The following is a 20018-nucleotide window of genomic DNA, read 5'->3' as shown; positions in this document are numbered from 1 at the left end:
TGGAAAAACTGGTAGAAGCCGACCTCGGGGAAGATCAGTTTGGATTCCACAGAAATTTTGGAACACGTGAGGCAATACTGACCCTACGACTTATCTTAGAAAATAGATTAAGGAAAGGCAAACCTACATTTCTAGCATTTGTAGACTTAGAGAAAGCTTTTGACAATGTTGACTGGAATACTCTCTTTCAAATTCTAAAGGTGGAAGGGGTAAAATACAGGGAGCGAAAGGCTATTTACAATTTGTACAGAAACCAGATAGCAGTTATTAGAGTCGAGGGACATGAAAGGGAAGCAGTGGTTGGAAAGGGAGTGAGACAGGGTTGTAGCCTCTCCCCGATGCTATTCAATATGTATATTGAGCAAGCAGTAAAGGAACAAAAGAAAAATACGGAGTAGGTATTTAAATCCATGGAGAAGAAATAAAAACGTTGAGGTTCGCCGATGACATTGCAATTCTGTCAGAGACAGCAAAGGATTTGGAAGAGCAGTTGAACGGAATGGACAGTGTCTTGAAAGGAGGATATAAGATGAACATCGACAAAGGCAAAACGAGGATAATGGAATTTAGTCGATTTAAGTCGGGTGATGCTGAGGGAATTAGATTAGGAAATGATACATTTAAAGTTGTACAGGAGTTTTGCTATTTGGTGAGCAAAATAACTGATGATGGTCGAAGTAGAGAGGATATAAAATGTAGACTGGCAGTGGCAAGGAGAGTGTTTCTGAAGCAGAGAAATTTGTTAACATCGAGTATAGGTTTAAGTGTTAGGAAGTCGTTTCTGAAAATATTTGTATGGAGTGTAGCCATGTATGGAAGTGAAACGTGGACTATAAATAGTTTGGACAAGAAGAGAATAGAAGCTTTCGAAATGTGGTGCCACAGAAGAATGCTGAAGATTAGATGGGTAGATCACATAACTAATGAGGAGGTATTGAATAGAATTGGGGAGAAGAGGAGTTTGTGGCACAACGTGACAAGAAGGAGGGACCAGTTGGTAGGACATGTTCTGAGGCATTAAGGGATCACAAATTTAGCATAGGAGGGCAGCGTGGAGGGTAAAAATCGTAGAGGGAGACCAAGAGATGAATACACTAAGCATATTCAGAAGGATGTAGGTTGCAGTAAGTACTGGGAGATGAAGAAGCTTGCACAGGATTGAGTAGCATGGAGAGCTGCATCAAACCAGTCTCAGGATTGAAGACAACAACAACAACATACGTGTATTCATCGAAGAGACTATAAGGATAAAATCAGAAAGATTAGAGCCGACACAGAGGCATAACCGAAAATCTTTCTTTCCACGAACAATACGAGACTGGACTAGAAGGGAGAACCGATAGAGGTGCTCAAGGTACCCTCCGCCACACACCGTCAGGTGGCTTGCCGAGTATAGATGTAGATGTAGATGTAGAATAATGTCGTTTTCCTTTATTGCAAAGATTTGCTAGTAAACACCAGAAGACCTGAACTTTTACAGAAAGACGTCATATATCCATCCAACAAAGCAGAATTTTGTTCGCTACATTTTCAGCCAAATCAGTGAATGTGGAACGTAGGAAATCCATATGGAATTTAATACCTACATTATTTAACGTATCAAGTAAGCTAGCACAACTGTAGCTTAAGGAAAACCACACAGATGTGAAAGTAAATGGCCAAAAGCAACAAAACTGTTACCCAACAAATGAAAAACCAATTCCACAATTGTTGCTAAATATCAGAGGAACAAACGGCAAGAATCTTCAACACATTCTCTATTGAATAAAAGTGATTACATTTACAGAAATATTCCTGTATTAGAAAGTCGAGTGAAGTGTAAGAAAGGGCGAATATTGACCTCCATAAAAAAAATTTCAGTCAAGAAAAGTGCCCATGATAATAACAACAGACAACAGAAATACATGCTTCTCTAGCCTGAAATGTGTTTATATTCTCTTGCTTTCAGGGGAATAAGCTGTAAATATAGACATAATCGAAAGTATTTCTTCATGAGGGAGTTGTAGCTTATGTCACTGAATCACACTGATTCGGTTGTTCTTCCATTATTTCAAAATAGTTCATATCTCTTGATAACTTACTAACATATGGAACGCAAAAATATAAAAACTATTCCGTTAATTAGGTAAAATAATTAATAACAAACATTATCCTTACGATGCGTGTGACCATCTGCTTTCTCATAGCTTAGATTGCTAATGTCGTTCCAGCTGTCAGACGGTAGCAAAAAAAGTTTCACACCAGAGGATGTCATGACTGTTTATTAGACTATGGTATTACAAGAAATTGAAATAGGTATTGAAACTTTCACATATTAAGTTAAAAACAGATACATTAGCAATTATGATAAAGCAAAACAGTCATATTTTACATTAGATAACAAAACAAAAATAATATTCTAGACCATCAGAGATGTACGTATAGAGTAAAAGGAAGCAGAGGAAAGGAAATAGCCGGCCGGAGAGGCCGTGCGGTTCTAGGCGCTACAGTCTGGAGCCGAGCGACCGCTACGGTCGCAGGTTCGAATCCTGCCTCGGTCATGGATGTGTGTAATGTCCTTTGGTTAGTTAGGTTTAATTAGTTCTAAGTTCTAGGCGACTGATGACCTCAGAAGTTATGTCGCATAGTGCTCAGAGCCATTTAAACCATTTTTTTTAAAGGAAATAAGAAAAAAAATTATCTCTCATAATTAGTAAATCTTTTCAACATACAGGCATTCTTAATGTCTGTTGAACTTGTATTCCTTTACAACAGACACATTTCTTCCCATGTGCGTTCGGTGACATTGTTCCGGGAGGGTTGACGAGCAACAAGACACTCTGAAATTACCTTTTTGAAGCAAATTAATTAATCATTTTCGACACAAAAACTAAATTTTCTACGTGAATCCGAAACTTACCATATCAGAGAGAATTTAAGTGCATAATAAAAGTATGTGAATACAGTAGAACAGGGGTCTCCAAACTACGGCCCGAAGGCCGAAACCGGCCCGCGAGGGCCGGCAAACCGGCCCGTGTTAGCTGGTCGGACATCCCCGGTATCCGGCCCCCCAAATATTTGAGGTGGTACCTATACTGCCAACAATTGAGTTTCGAGGCCTATCACGACCAATACACCGCGACATTGGCTCTGCTACTCGCTACAAGACTACATAACTAAACTTATTGTTGCGCCGCTTGAAATAACAATGCGTTGACATACTCTACCTCTGTTACATCTTGCAGTAATAGTGTTGCTAACAATGATTTTGAGATTTCGTTAACTTTGCAGGACGCTTTCACAAAGAATGTGCAGTGACATACTTTTTTGTCGGTGAAATTCGCTAGAATAAAATACGCCAGAATTTCGGTCAAGTTCAAATGGTTCAAATGGCTCTGAGCACTATGGGACTCAACTGCTGTGGTCATAAGTCCCCTAGAACTTAGAACTACTTAAACCTAACTAACCTAAGGACATCACACACATCCATGCCCGAGGCAGGATTCGAACCTGCGATCGTAGCGGTCGTGCGGTTCCAGACTGTAGCGCCTTTAACCGCTCGGCCACTCCGGCCGGCGTTGGTCAAGTACGTCAACCAATCAAAATTATGTAATTAAATAAAAATCGTAGTTCGTTTGAGTGCTAGGTATTCCTACAGCCTTAGATTTTTGCGGTTTCATCTTTCCTTTAGCCTTACACAACGGTGATCATGGAGTGCTAGGGTGCTTTAATCCCACTATGTAGATCTTGGCCCCTACGACTTCGTGGAGGAGTCAATGTGGCCTGCGGACTAAAACGTTTGGAGACCCCTGTTCTAGACCATCAAAGACGTATAGAGTAAAAGGAAGCAAAGGAACGGAAAGAAGAAAAAGGAAAAAAATTATCTATCATAATTAGTAAATCTCCACAACATGCAGGCATTCTTAAGGTCTGTGTCTTTAAAACAAACACATTTCTTCCCATGTGCGTCCGCTGACATGTTTCCGTGAGGGCTGACGAGTAGGACACACTTAAATTACCTTTATTGAAGTAAATGAATTAATCAATTTCCACACAAAAACTAAATTTTCTATGTGAATCCGGAACTTACTATAGCCCAGAGAATTATAGTACAAGATAAAAGTATGAGAATACAGTAGCGAATAAAACACCCGCACATCAGCGGCAGCTTGTGCGATGGTGCCAAGGCTATAGTGACTGGACAGATGGGCAGTGGGGTCGCGCACGCTTCTCAGACAACAGCAGACTGACTTACTATTGATTCTGGACGTACCCTCATATGGTGAGAGGTGCGAACACGCAGTATACGAGCATGAACATTTTGTAACATATCGTTTTGGTAGTCCAAGTGTTGCGGCATGGAGTGGCATAATATTGAATCTACATCTACATCTATACTCTGCAAACCACCGTGAGGCGCATGGCAAAGCGTAGATCTCAATGTACCAGTTATTAGGGTTTCTTCCTGTTCCTTACACGTATGAAGCAAGGAAAGAACGATTGTTTGAATACGTGCAGTTCTTATCGTCACGATCCCTACATGGGCTATACATAGGGGGTAGATGACTAATGGGACAATAAACAGCTGATGGTTAAAATGTATTGCGAGCATCTCTCACACTCGTGCAGGCTTTTAGCAAAAATTGGTTCACTTTTAAATTGTGCGAAACACTCGCGAAATGAAGTAGTAATGAGTACATAGTTGGAAGAAAATTTAATTTGCTCCGAAGGAACAAAACTTACGCAACTGGCCACACTGTCTCTCGTATACAGGGTGTTACAAAAAGGTACGGCCAAACTTTCAGGAAACATTCCTCACACACAAAGAAAGAAAATATGTTATGTGGACACGTGTCCGGAAACGCTTACTTTCCATGTTAGAGCTTATTTTATTACTTCTCTTCAAATCACATTAGTCATGGAATGGAAACACACAGCAACAGAACATACCAGCGTGACTTCAAACACTTTGTTACAGGAAATGTTCAAAATGTCCTCCGTTAGCGAGGATACATGCATCCACCCTCCGTCGCATGGAATCCCTGATGTGTTGATGCAGCCCTGGAGAATGGCGTATTGTATCACAGCCGCCCACAATACGAGTACGAAGAGTCTCTACATTTGGTACCGGGGTTGCGTCGACAAGAGCTATCAAATGCCCCCATAAATGAAAGTCAAGAGGGTTGAGGTCAGGAGAGCGTGGAGGCAATGGAATTGGTACGCCTCTACCAATCCATCGGTCACCGAATCTGTTGTTGAGAAGCGTACGAACACTTCGACTGAAATCTGCAGGAGCTTCATCGTGCACGAACCACATGTTGTGTCGTACTTGTAAAGGCACATGTTGTAGCAGCACAGGTAGAGTATCCCGTATGAAATCATGATAACGTGCTCCATTGAGCGTAGGTGGAAGAAACTAAAATGAGCTCTAACATGGAAATTAAGCGTTTCCGGACACATGTCCACATAACATCTTTTCTTTATTTGTGTGTGAGGAATGTTTCCTGAAAGTTTGGCCGTACCTTTTTGTAACACCCTGTATACGATTAGGCTCTCACAGCCGAGAAACATACTGATATCAACATGTCGGTAGAAATGGTTTCAGCTTGTAGGATTGTCAGCTGGCGCTGTTGTGACATATTGAACTACCGACTTTGGACCAATTCCCTCGCTAACTATAATGGTGTGCAAAACTCAAGGACGATAGTACATTCGACACGATTTGTCACTGCCAAGCAACACAGCTCGATGAAACTTGGACCATACATAGAAAGAACTGCTACAGTACAGTATAGATGATAACTGAAACAAATACGCAATGAAACGAACAGATATTACACTTTTATTCAAAGACAATAGTTACAATGAAGTGACCTCGATTTATGACGGTCCCCTGGACATTACAAAAGACGAGACATGGTTCTTAATAGGATGTGTATCACCACGGACAGCAATGCGTGCTCTGCAATGTGCTCCCATGCTGGCCACAAGACTGGTAAGGAGTTGTTCTGCCAGGGCTTTCCATTCCTCCACCAGTGCGACTGACATCTGCTGGACGGTCGTTGGCGCATGTGAACGTGCTGCAATTCGATTGCCCAAAGCTTCCCACGCCTACTCGTTTGGGCTGATGTCATTGGAACGGACAGGACAGTGCAGCGCAGAATAGCCTCCCAATCCAGTGTTCGAAGCGGTCGTGCACTTTCTTGCATCACAATGAAGTCAGTGCCCAATGCACCCCTGAAAAGACGCGCATGCTGAAGGAGTACATTGTTACAATGACGATGACAAGTGAGTGCACTGTGTTCAAAGATTTGGAGGTCAAGAGGCCCATTCTGAAATCGTTCATATTGGACAAAGCTCCAGGGACGATGGAACCCCTCTGTACTGAATTTGCGGCTGAGTTAGTCGCTCTTCTAACCATAATCTATCGTAGATCCCTGGAACAAATAGCCGTGCCCAGTTCTTGGAACAAGGCACATGTCACACCCGTTTACGAGAAGGGTAGTAGAAGTGATCCACAAAACTACCGTCCAGTATCCTCGACATCGATTTGTTGTAGAATTTTAGAACATATTCTGAGCTCAAACATAATGAGGTTTCTTGAACAGAATGACCCCCTCAATGCCAACAAGCATGGGTTTTGAAAACATCGATCATGTGAAACCCAACTCGCACTTTTCTGACGTGACATACTGAAAGTTTTGGGTAAGGGAATCAGGTAGATTTCCGAGAAGCCTTTGATCCAGTACCACGCCTACGCTTATTGTCAAAAATACAATCATATAGGGTGTCAAGTGAAATTTGTGACTGAATTGAGGGCTTTTTGGTAGGGAGGACGCAACATGTTGTCATGGATGGAGAGTCATTGTCAGATGTAAAAGTAACTTCAGGGGTCCCCAGGAAGTGTGTTGGGACCCTTGCTGTTCACGTGGTATCTTAAACTCAGTTGCGATCAAGTCTTCGGATGAAGCACTTCGGATACGGTTTTGAATTCACAACATCCAGGAATATATGGCACTGTATGACAATATCGTTTATTTTTGAGAGATGCATATGGGCCTGAAGATGGTATAGTGGAATGACGAAACTGGTAGTCAAAATAAAATAAAATTAACATTTCAATTACATGGCTGTTGGCGAATTTCATTGATAATTACTTGACCAGCCGATTCCCATGTACCAGGTGGATAACAGAATCGTTCAGAAGGTGTCGCAGGAAGATGATTCATATCTATTACCTGTTTTGAAGATCATTCATATCTATTGCCTGTTTTCTGAGGACTGCATTAATTAAGAACAGCCGGCCGCGGTGGTCTAGCGGTACTAGGCGCGCAGTCCGGAACCGCGCGACTGCTACGGTCGCAGGTTCGAATCCTGCCTCGGGCATGGATGTTTGTGATGTCCTTAGGTTAGTTAGGTTTAAGTAGTTCTAAGTTCTAGGGGACTGGTGACCACAGATGTTAAGTTCCATAGTGCTCAGTGCCATTTGAACCAATTAAGAACAGAGGCACCACGCTAAAACTTGACTGGTTCATACTACTACATTTTCGTCACACAGTTCCACATCAGATGGCCCTGATCCACCGTTTAAGAGTAACATCACTTGTCTACGAATATTCGTAGTGTGCACGCTGTAAAGAGTGATTCTAACACTAAAAACAAGAGCGAGCCAGGCCGAGAGAATGTTCACGAAAATTCACACGAGACAATTCGAACAGCAGTGACGTAAGCAGTCACCACCAGCTGCGACTCTTGTACCCCTGCATTGTTGTCGTAGCAACAATTACTTCGTACATTGTTGTTACAAACGAATATCCTCCTCTGTACTTAAATCGGTTACCAGGTGGCCAGATTTATTCGGACATGTCTGGCTTTTTGTGTTGGTGTCTGGCGAAGCATATACAGTTCCAGCCTTTCTGGCAGTCGATAGACTTTTAGAGAGGATGTAAATGTCATATTATCAGAAATTTAAGGCGATTATCAGAGACACATAAATATTATGTGGAAGAATTTAGAGTAAACATGATTAACATCCAACCTACATAACTGTCAAAGACTTCTTAAAATCTGGAACATATGAATTGAGCACCCAATTAAAGCACTTTCTGCTTAGCTGTGAAAACAGCAGAAATAATATATATTTTGTCTAGAAAAAAACGTAATGTTGGATGATAGTAGATTGATGATCACTGGCAAAATTTTACGAAATTCGTGCAACGAAACAAGACGATTCTGCCCTACAAAATCTTTTGCCGCGTGAAAAATGGACAGTTTATTTAGAAGCACAGCATAATGAAAAATTTTACTCTGAACAACTGAAACCAGCGAATACGAGCTTTACTTTGTTGTTCCACGCCTCAACGGCAATTTTGGAAGCGTGTTCTCTATCTTAAACGCAAAATGGGCAAATGAACGCAATAACTTGCAAACCTACACAGTCACAGATATGATGTTGTTGCCGTGTAATTTAAATTATCCTTTCAAGAGTCCCATGAAATACTTTCCAAGAAAAAACCGTTCTTGATAAAGTGAATTCAAATGAGAAATATTAGTCTACAGATTATTCGTCTTCCTTTATAAGTCTTACTGGAATGAGCAAAGTTATTGAGTATCTTTTCCTTTTCCGTCCAAGAAGAAAAAATAATTGTTTGTTTTGTTTAGTGAAGAATTTTTAGTTTTTTAAACATAAAATTATCTTTGAAGAAGACTGAGCGATTAAGAACGTTGAGCAGATAGTTGCTATCGTAAATATCAAATTATCTGGCTATTTAAAATACTTTCTGTTTTGGTTCAAACACGTTTAAGGTTGATATCACAAAAATATCACTGTAATTGATTATCACTAAACAACTGAAAATACCCGCCTTACTATTTCTGTTTAAAGCAAGCAGTCTGTCTTTTGGGGCAAAATGTCGGGCTACATATAACGTCGGGTTCGGATTTTCTATTTTTGGACCTGGCAACCCTACATGTACTATATTATGCCTACAGAGATTACCCTGCATATCCTACACCACGATAGTGACACACACGCTTGTGTCATGAGAGAATTAAGGCACACAACAGAGTAACGTGTAATATGGATCGACGAGACTTGAGAATAAATAATTTTGTAGAACTATGAGGAAAATGAACAGTAAAATCATAGTGCTTATATTATGGAAAAAACACAATTTCCTTGACGAAAAAAGAGCCGCACACAATTTGGTTACGCGGCTAAGGGAAAAATATGAATTAAATTTCCGATATTTGGGTTTGCCTGATAAACAATAAAGTTATTACTGGTGACTGTCTTAAGTGGCCCCAACACTGTCAGTATTTCTGGATAAGGGGCAGTCAAATGAAATCGAGACAGATGGAAGAAAGCGAAACTTCCACCGTGTAGGCGAAACAGGCTCGGCACCACGTGGCCCGATCCACATGTGACTGTAGTACAATGAAGCACATGAGCGAATGGTAAGGACATTGTCAATAGTGTCCACAGACAGCACAATATTTCTCGGGTGGCAATATATATTTCAGAAGTTTTTGATCTGTTCAATGGTATTGCACAACCCCTCAAGTTAAGCTACATACTTGTAGGATATGGTTTCCGCCTTTTTGCACACACCCTGTTTTTTCTTTTTACCCAAACATGTTTCAGCACCTCCATGCCATCATCAGTGGGTCTCTGTTTATCGAAAACTGTAAGAAGTGCAAGTATTATAAGTTGTAACAACGTATAAGTTTAACAACGTGAGGCCTAAAGAAATTTTTGTTGGTTTTGCTTCTTACAGCGATTTTACATTATTTGGTTTTGCAGTGTCAACTGCAAGGTGTCGTGCACTGATAGCTTGTCACCTGAAAAACAAACGATGTAATTGCAAATTTCATCGGCGAGTTAACACATGTCTTGATTTTTTTTAAAATGTAATTTTGGCGTGCCAGAATTTTTTGCATATATAATTGTTGCAAACACACTTTTCCAACATCACAAACGAAGAAGATACACATGGAAGGCCCCTGGAGACCTGAGGAGACAATAGATTGATTACATTCTATTGAAAGCAGGTTTTAGGAACCAACTAAAAGATTGCAGGAGCTATCCATCTGCAGACATAGGCAGTGATCATAAACTGGTCCCGATGAAAAGTTCACAGAGATTCAAACGTTTGAAGAAGAAGCCAGTAAAACTTAAATGGAAGCTAGAAAAACTGAAAACTGAGGGATTGGCAAAGCGCTATGCTCATGAAACAGACAACCTAGCTAAGAATTTTCAACACTGTGGAGTAAATGAAGACTGGGATCAAATTAAATCAGGTCTATACAAAGCAGCAGAAAAGACAGTTGGAAGAACTGAACCCAAAAACAAGAGGAAATGGATTACAGCAGATATTATTAAGCTGATAGAAAACAGGAGATTATACAAAAATGCAACTGATGAACAAGGAAAAGCTGAATACAGAAGACTAAGGAATTTAGTTAACAGAGAAGCTAGGAAAGCAAAAGAAAATATGCAAAATGGAAGAACTGATTTAGCCTACAGAACAGCAAATCAGTTTTTTGTTGTTGTTGTTGTGGTCTTCAGTCCTGAGACTGGTTTGATGCAGCTCTCCATGCTACTCTATCCTGTGCAAGCTTCTTCATCTCCCAGTACGTACTGCAGCTTACGTCCTTCTGAATCTGCTTAGTGTATTCATCTCTTGGTCTCCCCCTACGATTTTTCCCCTCCACTCTGCCCTCCAATACTAAATTGGTGATCCCTTGATGCCTCAGAACATGTCCTACCAATCGATCCCTTCTTCTAGTCAAGTTGTGCCACAAACTCCGATTCTCCCCAATCCTATTTAGTACCTCCTCATTACTTATGTGATCTACCCATCTAATCTTCAGCATTCTTCTGTAGCGCCACATTTCGAAAGCTTCTATTCTCTTCTTGTCCAAACTATTTATCGTCCATGTTTTACTTCCATTCATGGCCACACTCTATACAAATACTTTCAGAAACGACTTCCTGACACTTAAATCGATACTTGATGTCAACAGATTTCTCTTCTTCAGAAACGCTTTCCTTGCCATTGCCAGTCTACATTTTATATCCTCTCTACTTCGACCATCATCAGTTATTTTGCTCCCCAAATAGCAAAACTCCTTTACTGCTTCAAGTGTCTCATTTCTCAATCTAATTCCCTCAGCATCACCCGACTTAGTTCGACTACATTCCATTATCCTCGTTTTGCTTTTGTTGATGTTCGTCTTATATCCTCCTTTCAAGACACTGTCCATTCCGTTCAAGTGCTCTTCCAAGTCCTTTGCTGTCTCTGACAAAATTACAATGTCATCGGCGAACCTTAAAGTTTTTATTTCTTCTCCATGGATTTAAATACCTACTCCGTACTTTTCTTTTGTTTCCTTTACTGCTTGCTCAATATACATATGGAACAACATTGGGGAGAGGCTACAACCCTGTCTCACTCCCTTCCCAATCACTGCTTCCCTTTCATGTCCTTCGACTTTTATAACTGCCATCTGCTTTCTGTACAAATTGTAAATAGCCTTTCGCTCCTTGTATTTTACCCTTGCCAAATTTAGAATTTCAAAGAGAGTATTCCAGTCAACATTGTCAAAAGCTTTCTCTAAGTCTACAAATGCTAGAAACGTAGGTTTGCCTTTTCTTAATCTAGCTTCTAAAATAAGTCGTAGGGTCAGTATTGCCTCACATGTTCCCATATTTCTACGGAATCCAAACTGATCTTCCCCGAGGTCGGCTTCTACCATTTTTTTCTTCAATCGTCTGTAAAGAATTCGCGTTAGTATTTTGCAGCCGTGACTTATTTAACTGATAGTTCGGTAATTTTTACATCTGTCAACGCCTGCTTTCTTTGGGATTGGAATTATTATATTCTTCTTGCAGTCTGAGGGTTTTTCGCCTGTCTCATGCATTTTGCTCACCAGATGGTAGGGTTTTGTCAGGACTGGCTCTCCCAAGGCCGTCAGTAGTTCTAATGGAATGTGGTCTACTCCCGGGGCCTTGTTTCGACTCAGGTCTTTCAGTGCTCTATCAAACTTTTCACGCAGTATGATATCTCCCATTTCATCTTCATCTACATCCTTTTCCAATTCTATAACATTGCCCTACTCGCCCTTTTATAGACCCTCCATATACTCCTTCCACCTTTCTGCTTTCCCTTCTTTGTTTAGAACTGGGTTTCCATCTGAGCTCTTGATATTCATACAGGTGGTTCTCTTCTCTCCAAAGGTCTCTTTAATTTTCCTGTCTGCAGTATATCTCTTACGCCTAGTGAGATAAGCCCCTACAGCCTTACATTTGTCATATAGTCATGCCTGATTTGCCATTTTGCACTTCCTGTCAATCTCGTTTTTGAGACGTTTGTATTGCTTTTTGCCTGCTTCATTTACTGCATTTTTGTATTTTCTCCTTTCGTCAATTAAATTCAATATTTCTTCTGTCACCCAAGGATTTCTACTAGCCCTCGCCTTTTTACCTACTTGATCCTCTGCTGCCTTCACTACTTCATCCCTCAAACTACCCATTCTTCTTCTACTGTATTTCTTTCCTCCATTCATGTCAATTGTTCCCTTATGCTCTCCCTGAAACTCTGTACAACCTCTGGTTTAGTCAGTTTATCCAGGTCCCATCTCCTTAGATTCCCACCTTTTTGCAGTTTCTTCAGTTTTAATCTGCAGTTCATAACCAATAGATTGTGGTCAGAGTCCACATCTGCCTCTGGAAATGTCTTACAGTTTAAAACCTGGTTCCTAAATCTCTGTCCTACCAATATATAATCTATATGAAACCTGTCAGTATCTCCAGGCTTCTTCCATGTATACAACGTTCTTTTATGATTCTTGAACCAAGTGTTAGCTATGATTAAGTTGTGCTCTGTTCAAAATTCCACCAGGCGACTTCCTCTTTCATTTCTTAACCCCAATCCATATTCACCTACTGCGTTTCCTTCTCTTCCTTTTCCAACTATCGAATTCCAGTCACCCATGACTATTAAATTTTCGTCTCCCTTCACTATCTGAATAATTTCTTTTATCTCATCATACATTTCTTCATCTTCTTCGTCATCTGCAGAGCTAGTAGGCATATAGACTCGTACTACTGTCGTAGGTGTGGGCTTCGTGTCTATCTTGCCCACAACAATGCGTTCGCTGTGCTGTTTGTAGTAGCTTACCCGCATTCCTATTCCTTTATTCATTATTAAACCTACTCCTGCATTACCCCTATTTGATTTTGTATTTATAACCCTGTATTCACTTGACCAGAAGTTTTGTTCCTCCTGCCACCGAACTTCACTAAATCCCACTATATCTAACTTTAACCTATCCATTTCCCTTTTAAAATTTTCTAACCTACCTGCCCGATTAAGGGATCTGACATTCCACGCTCCGATTCGTAGAATGCCAGTTTTCTTTCTCCTGATAACGACGTCCTCCTGAGTAGTCCCCGCCCGGAGATCCGAATAGGGGACTATTTTACCTCCGGAATATTTTACCCACGACGACGCCATCATTATTTATCCATACAGTAAAGCTGCATGCCCTCGGGAAAAAATTACGGCCGTAGTTTCTCCTTGCTTTCAGCCGTTCGCAGTACCAGCCCAGCAAGGCCGTTTTGGTTAGTGTTACAAGGCCAGATTAGTCAATCATCCAGGCTGTTGCCCCTGCAACTACTGAAAAGGCTGCTGCCCCTCTTCAGGAACCAAACGTTTGTATGGCCTTTCGACAGATACCCCTCCGTTGTGGTTGCACCTACGGTACGGCTATCTGTATCGCTGAGGCACGCAAGCCTCCCCACCACCAGCAAGGTTATGGTTCATGGGGGGAGGATCAGTTTTTTAACAAACGTAAAACAACACTCTCAGGCACAATAGAAAATAAAGAGAGGAAAATGCTGTTTGGTGAAGACATGGTGAAGAGATGGAAAGAATACATAGAGGAGTTGAAACTTCCTGGCAGATTAAAACTGTGTGTCGGACCGAGACTCGAACTCGGGGCCTATGCCTTGCCCGTGGAAGGCAAAGGCCCTGAGTTCGAGTCTCGTTCCGGCACATAGTTTTAATCTGCCAGGAAGTTTCATTTCAGCGCACACCCCGCTGCAGAGTGAAAATCTGATTCTGGAAATATCCCCCAGGCTGTGGCTAAACCATGTCTCCGCAATATCCTTTCTTTCAGGAGTGCTAGTTCTGCAAGGTGCGCAGGAGAGTTTCTGTGAAGTTTGGAAAGGAGGAACGAGGTACTGGCGGAAGTAAAGCTGTGAGGACGGATTGTGAGTCGTACTTGGGTAGCTCAGTTGGCAGAGCACTTGCCCGCGAAAGGTAAAGGTCCTGAGTTCGAGACTCGATCCGGCACATAGTTTTAATCTGCCAAGAGGTTTCATATCAGTGCACCCTCCGGTGCAGAGTGAAAATCTCATTCTGGAAACAAAGAGGAGTTGTGCCGGAACACCTCTTTCGGAGGAAGTAATAGGAAGAGAAGAGCAAGTAGACGAAGATGGCAAGGAAGTTGACATTCTACAAGAAGAATTTGACAGAACTCTAAAAGAACTACCGGACAACAAAGCAACGGGTACTGATGACATCTTTGCAGAACTAATAAATAATGCTGGTGACAGCATGAAAATGATGCTGCTTAAACTTATTAGGTCCATCTATAACACAGGAGGATACCGACGTACTTCCAGAAATGTATCATTGTTCCTATACTAAAGAAGGCAGCAGCTACAAAATGCGAACAGTACCGAACTCTAAGCCTAATACCACATGCATAGAAAATTCTCATAAAAATATTTCTGAAGAGAATTGAAGAGAAGGTGGAGAGCCGGCCGCGGTGGTCTAACGGTTCTAGGCGCTCAGTCCGGAACCTCGTGACTGCTACGGTCGCAGGTTCGAATCCTGCCTCGGGCATGGACGTGTGTGATGTCCTTAGGTTGGTTAGGTTTAAGTAGTTCTAAGTTCCAGGGGACTGATGACCATCGATGTTAAGTCCCATAGTGCTCAGAGCCATTTGAACCATTATTTTAGAAGGTGGAGGATATGCTGAGTGAAGATCAGTTTGGTTTCAGAAGGGGATTGGGAACAAGAGAGATTTTCAGAGTGCTGAGGAAAAGTGGAATAAAGTACAAAGACATCCGTGTGATACTCAGTTTCTATAAGAATGAGGTGGCAGTGATTAGGAACTGTCACGAGGAACAAGAAGAAAATATTAGAAAAGAGGTAATGCAAGGATCTGCTCTCTCTCCTCTTATATTCAGTGCTTACATACAGGAAGCTATAGACCAAGTTCGAGAAACTACTAAGGTGGGGATCAAAAATAATGGGCAGAAGATGGACATGCCACGTTATACAAATAATATTGCTATAGTCACGGAGACAAAAGAAGATCTAGAGGAAGTCCTCAGAACAATGGAAAAAAATTCTATGTAATCAGTATGGAATGAGAATAAACAAGAAACAGACTAAAGTGATGGTATGCAGTACAGGAGCAGAATATGAACCTCTGAGAATGAGAATTGGAAGAGAGAAGCTGGAAGTGATAGAGGAATTTACTTACCTGGGAAGCAAAATCACAAGAGATGGTTGAAGCCTGAAAGAAATTGTGACCAGAATACAAAAGACCAAAATTGCATTTAATCGGAGAAGTAACTTACTCACCAGAAACAACATCAGTCTGAAAATAAGGAAACGTATCATGAAAGGTTTCGTTTGGAGTGTGGCCCTATACGGATGTGAAACTTGGACAGTTGGAAGAGAAGATACAAGACGGCTGGAGGCCGTGGAGATGTGGTGCTATAGAAGGGTGATGAAGATCAGCTGGAGGGACAAAGTAACAAATGAAGAGGTGCTTAGAAGTGTACAGGAAACCAGATCTCTGTGGAGGCACATCCAAACAAGAAGAGACAAACTTGTAGGGCACATCCTACGATACAACATCATTGGAACAATAGCAGAAGGAGCTATTGAGGGAAGGAATCGGCGGGGGCGAGCAAGAATATCATATATGCAACAGATAATGAATGACGCTGGATGTAACACATACGTGGAAATGAAGAGGAAGGCAGACAGAAGAGAGGAATGACCCTCTGCTTGTAACAACACTAACGTTATCCTACTGTATAAATGTAATAATTTTTTTTCTTCTGAATTTCGATAAATTAGTATAATCGATGTTCTGGTTTCATTTCTTTTTGTTTCATGACATTATGTTGAAAAAGCTATAAACAATTTTCGATGTAAATTTTAATATTTATGTCAAATTTCAAGCAATGTTGTAATCAAAGTGAAGTGTAACTAATGTTGGAAATATTGTAAGATGTGAAAGTTGTATTTGTACGTCTGGTCAATACGTAGGCAATGTATTAGAATATGTGGAATGTAAAACCTTTGGTGAATACCCTGTCTGTAGGGGAGCAGGAAAAGGTGGAGGTAGGCGAGCGCGGGAAAATGCACACGGGCACGGTACGGAATAACGGGCTCAGCAGGGTTAGTCGGAGTTGGGCATCGATCTGAGAAACACGTGCTGGATCGAGGAGGCTCTCCTGGAAAAAGTGGTTTCGTTGAGCCTCGGATGCGCTGTTTCCGACGTCTATACAGCATGACAATATTCCATAGGCACTAAATGGAAAAGCATTGCGACGCCATGAAGAAGTAAAGTACCGATATTTCATGAGGCATTGCTGTAATTGCACGTGTGCTTTGTGCCTCACCATCTCGCCGCCTGCCGACCGCCTCATCGATACGAACAGGTTGAAACTTTCAGTACTGTATTCGTGTGGACCAGTGTCACTTTTGCTACATACTGTTCAATAATAACTTAAATTTTACCTGAACTGTCCTATCAATTAATTATCCTCACAACTAACCTAGACAGGGTCCTTTCCGCATGTTGTGCAATCCGAGTGTCCCAAGATGAAGATTTAAAGTTTATGTTAATAATAATTACCTGCAGACCTATCTATGTTAGGATGATGTTTAAAGAACTTTGTTGTTAATGAAATCCTGGACGAATAATATAGGTCTGACCAAGTTGGAAGATAATATTGAAATTGGTTTAGTAATGAAGTTTATTTAAATTGAGACAAAAATAACAGTAGTTAAATGAGCAGGAAATAAGACAAAAAGAGTGGTAAATCATATATTGGAAATCTAGAATGCTTAAGGCTCTCAATGATCAAACTTTCACTACAGTGATCATAACAGTTTCAGGGTCCCCCCCCCCCCTTCTCCTTTCTTTCTTTTCTATTCATTTGAATCCTGAAGTGTACTGAACTGCTTTGACCAGCAAAATTAAAGTCAATATAAAACCTAAATTTATCAGTGTTTTACCCTTCTTAAAATTGACATTGTATGTGTGTTTCAAAAGTGCTGTTTCTAGGGTAACCTATGACCGATTTCAGTCGGATCAATAGACAAAACGCAGTTTGTAGTAATCATTATAGTGTAATGTTGTGTATTTATAGCTTGTCCAAATTAGTACAGAAAGTGAAAATATTAGTTCAGTAGATTTTTCTGGTTCTAAAATTTACCATATAATGCAGTATTACTACGTGTTGTTATGCTTGTACGTACATCCACTTGTACAAGGAAAAAACTCACTTAATGCCTAATTAGGCTGGCGACCGTATTATTAACAATTGGTAGCATCGGCTGTGTATGTTTCTGATGCCCGTCCTAACGTGTAGTTGCACTTTAGACTTGCTTGACGTATCATTGTTGTTACTGAGTGGGTGTAAGTCTGATTTTGCCTCCATTCAGGTACACGCGGTCAACATATTTACTAAAATCCTTTCTTATAAGGTGAAGCCCGTCAACTTAACATAGTACAGGCTTTAAAGAGTTAACTTACACCGAGAGCGTAAACGTTACAAGTGGCTCTCGGTGACAGGACATCCAGTTGTTGTCGGTCACAAATTAATGTGAATACCGAACAGTGGATGTTCAGTGGCACGAATTGCAATATTAATCAGTAAAATAAATAGCAGTGAACGCCAAGTACGATAGGGTGGTGTAATTTGCATTCAGTATGGACAGGAAAGTAGACAGGGTAGATGTGCCAAGCGTAATGGAAGATGCGCATGGCAATAGCAGAAGTTTAAGCGGCCATATAACAGATGGCGTTAGCGGAAGACAGTTGGCATACATACAATATCACGAACATGTCAATGAACAGATTGAAATGTCGAGATTGCCTCGAACACAGCAAGGGATAAAACAAGAAGTAGGGGATGACTTTGTAGATGATAGTGGGTACGTGAACGAATCCACTGACATGTTTGATTCTCCACAGAGGAAGAAAGAACCGAAAGAAAATTTTGAAGTAGGATCGGAACACACCGATTCCGTAGAACAAGACAGTGTGAAAATTTTAAGAAAAAGAATGGTTCAAATGGTTCTGAGCACTATGGGACTTAACATCTTAGGTCATTAGTCCCCTAGAACTTAGAACTACTTAAACCTAACTAACCTAAGGACATCACACACATCCATGCCCGAGTTAGGATTCGAACCTGCGACCGTAGCAGTCGCATGGTTCCGGACTGAGCGCCTAGAACCGCGAGACCAGCGCGGCCGGCGAAAATTTTTAAGCATGAACGATTTATTTGAACAATTAACTAAACAAATTGCAGGACAGAATGATCAGCTTAAAACACACGTTGCAGAGCAGCTCAAAACACAGAATGATCAGCTCAAAACACAGAATGATCAACTTAAAACACACGTTGCAGAGCAGCTCAAAACACAGAATGATCAGCTTAAAACACACGTTGACGAGCAGCTTAAAACACAAAGTAATCAGATTAAAGCACAGGTCGAAGAACAAGGAGTTGAAATTAGTAAACAAATAGAACAGGTAGAACAAAAAGTGGGTAATTTAAGTTCTGTGGTAAATACTATGAAATTTGAAATTGACACAATTAACAAAAATATGGATACTATGCAGGGGGAAATTGACAACATTAACAGTAGGTTTGATGTTGAAATTCTCAACATCTAAGAGAAAGTAGAGCCTCAGTTGAAACGAAAGTAGACGAAAAAGTTTTCGGTCTTAAAACTGAGATCGTAAAGGAATGTCAACACGGAATATCACAGTTGAATAAGGCAGTTTCAGACACTGAAAGAGAATTAGGCGAAAAGGTGACCGGATGTGTACTAAAGTGTGAACAAAATACATCGAAAATTCAAGGCAAAATTTTCGATCTTGAGGGTAAAATTAAAGATAGACCTGGTGTTGTATATAATGGCACACCAATCACGAAGCTGTTAGAAGGTGAGGAACGCTTCGATCCTGCCAAGAAACATAACGGATGGCATCCGTTAGATTTCATCAAAAATTGCGAGAGAATATTTCCTGAACACTTGTCTGATCAGGAAAAGATAAACGTAGTAATTAGCGCCTTAGCAGGTGACGCTAAGCGCTGGGGAATTAATTTGAATACCGAACGAATGACGTTCGAAGAATTTAAGCAAAAGTTTATAGAAGAATATTGGTCCGAACAAAAACAGGATCATTTGTGGCGCGAGTTTATCATGGCCAAACTTCACGATAACAGGGGCAGGAATTCTTTGAAAGATTTCTGCGAATATTTGTCCCGAAAGTTGAGGCATTGAAGAGGGAGAAGATCCGATTCAGAAATTATATGGGAGCTATATAAAAAGCTTCCAGAAGATTCAAAGAGATATATGGGAAGCAATCATCGTAGCTTCCAAACATTTCTCGAGAGGGTCGAAGACGATGACCACTGGCGCGAAAGTCGTGCCAATTATCAAAATTTTAGTAACAGAAATAGTCGTAATAATGACGAAAGAAATGACGGCGATGGATTTCGCGCCAATATGATACAAAGAGGAAGAGGTAGAGGAAGAGGAAGAGGAACTTACATAGGTCGCGGTAGAGGGTACACCGCACAAAATAATAACGATGCGGGAAACTGATTTCCGCGAACGTTGCGGGCCAAACGGAAGCGGACAGTACATACCGGCCCCGATTTAAGAAAAAGTACCGAACTGACAATAATGTTATGAGACAGTCTAGAG

Source organism: Schistocerca cancellata, chromosome 9 (assembly GCF_023864275.1).
Source record: "Schistocerca cancellata isolate TAMUIC-IGC-003103 chromosome 9, iqSchCanc2.1, whole genome shotgun sequence".
Lineage (NCBI taxonomy): Eukaryota > Metazoa > Arthropoda > Insecta > Orthoptera > Acrididae > Schistocerca > Schistocerca cancellata.
Note: the sequence above shows the minus strand (reverse complement) of the source record.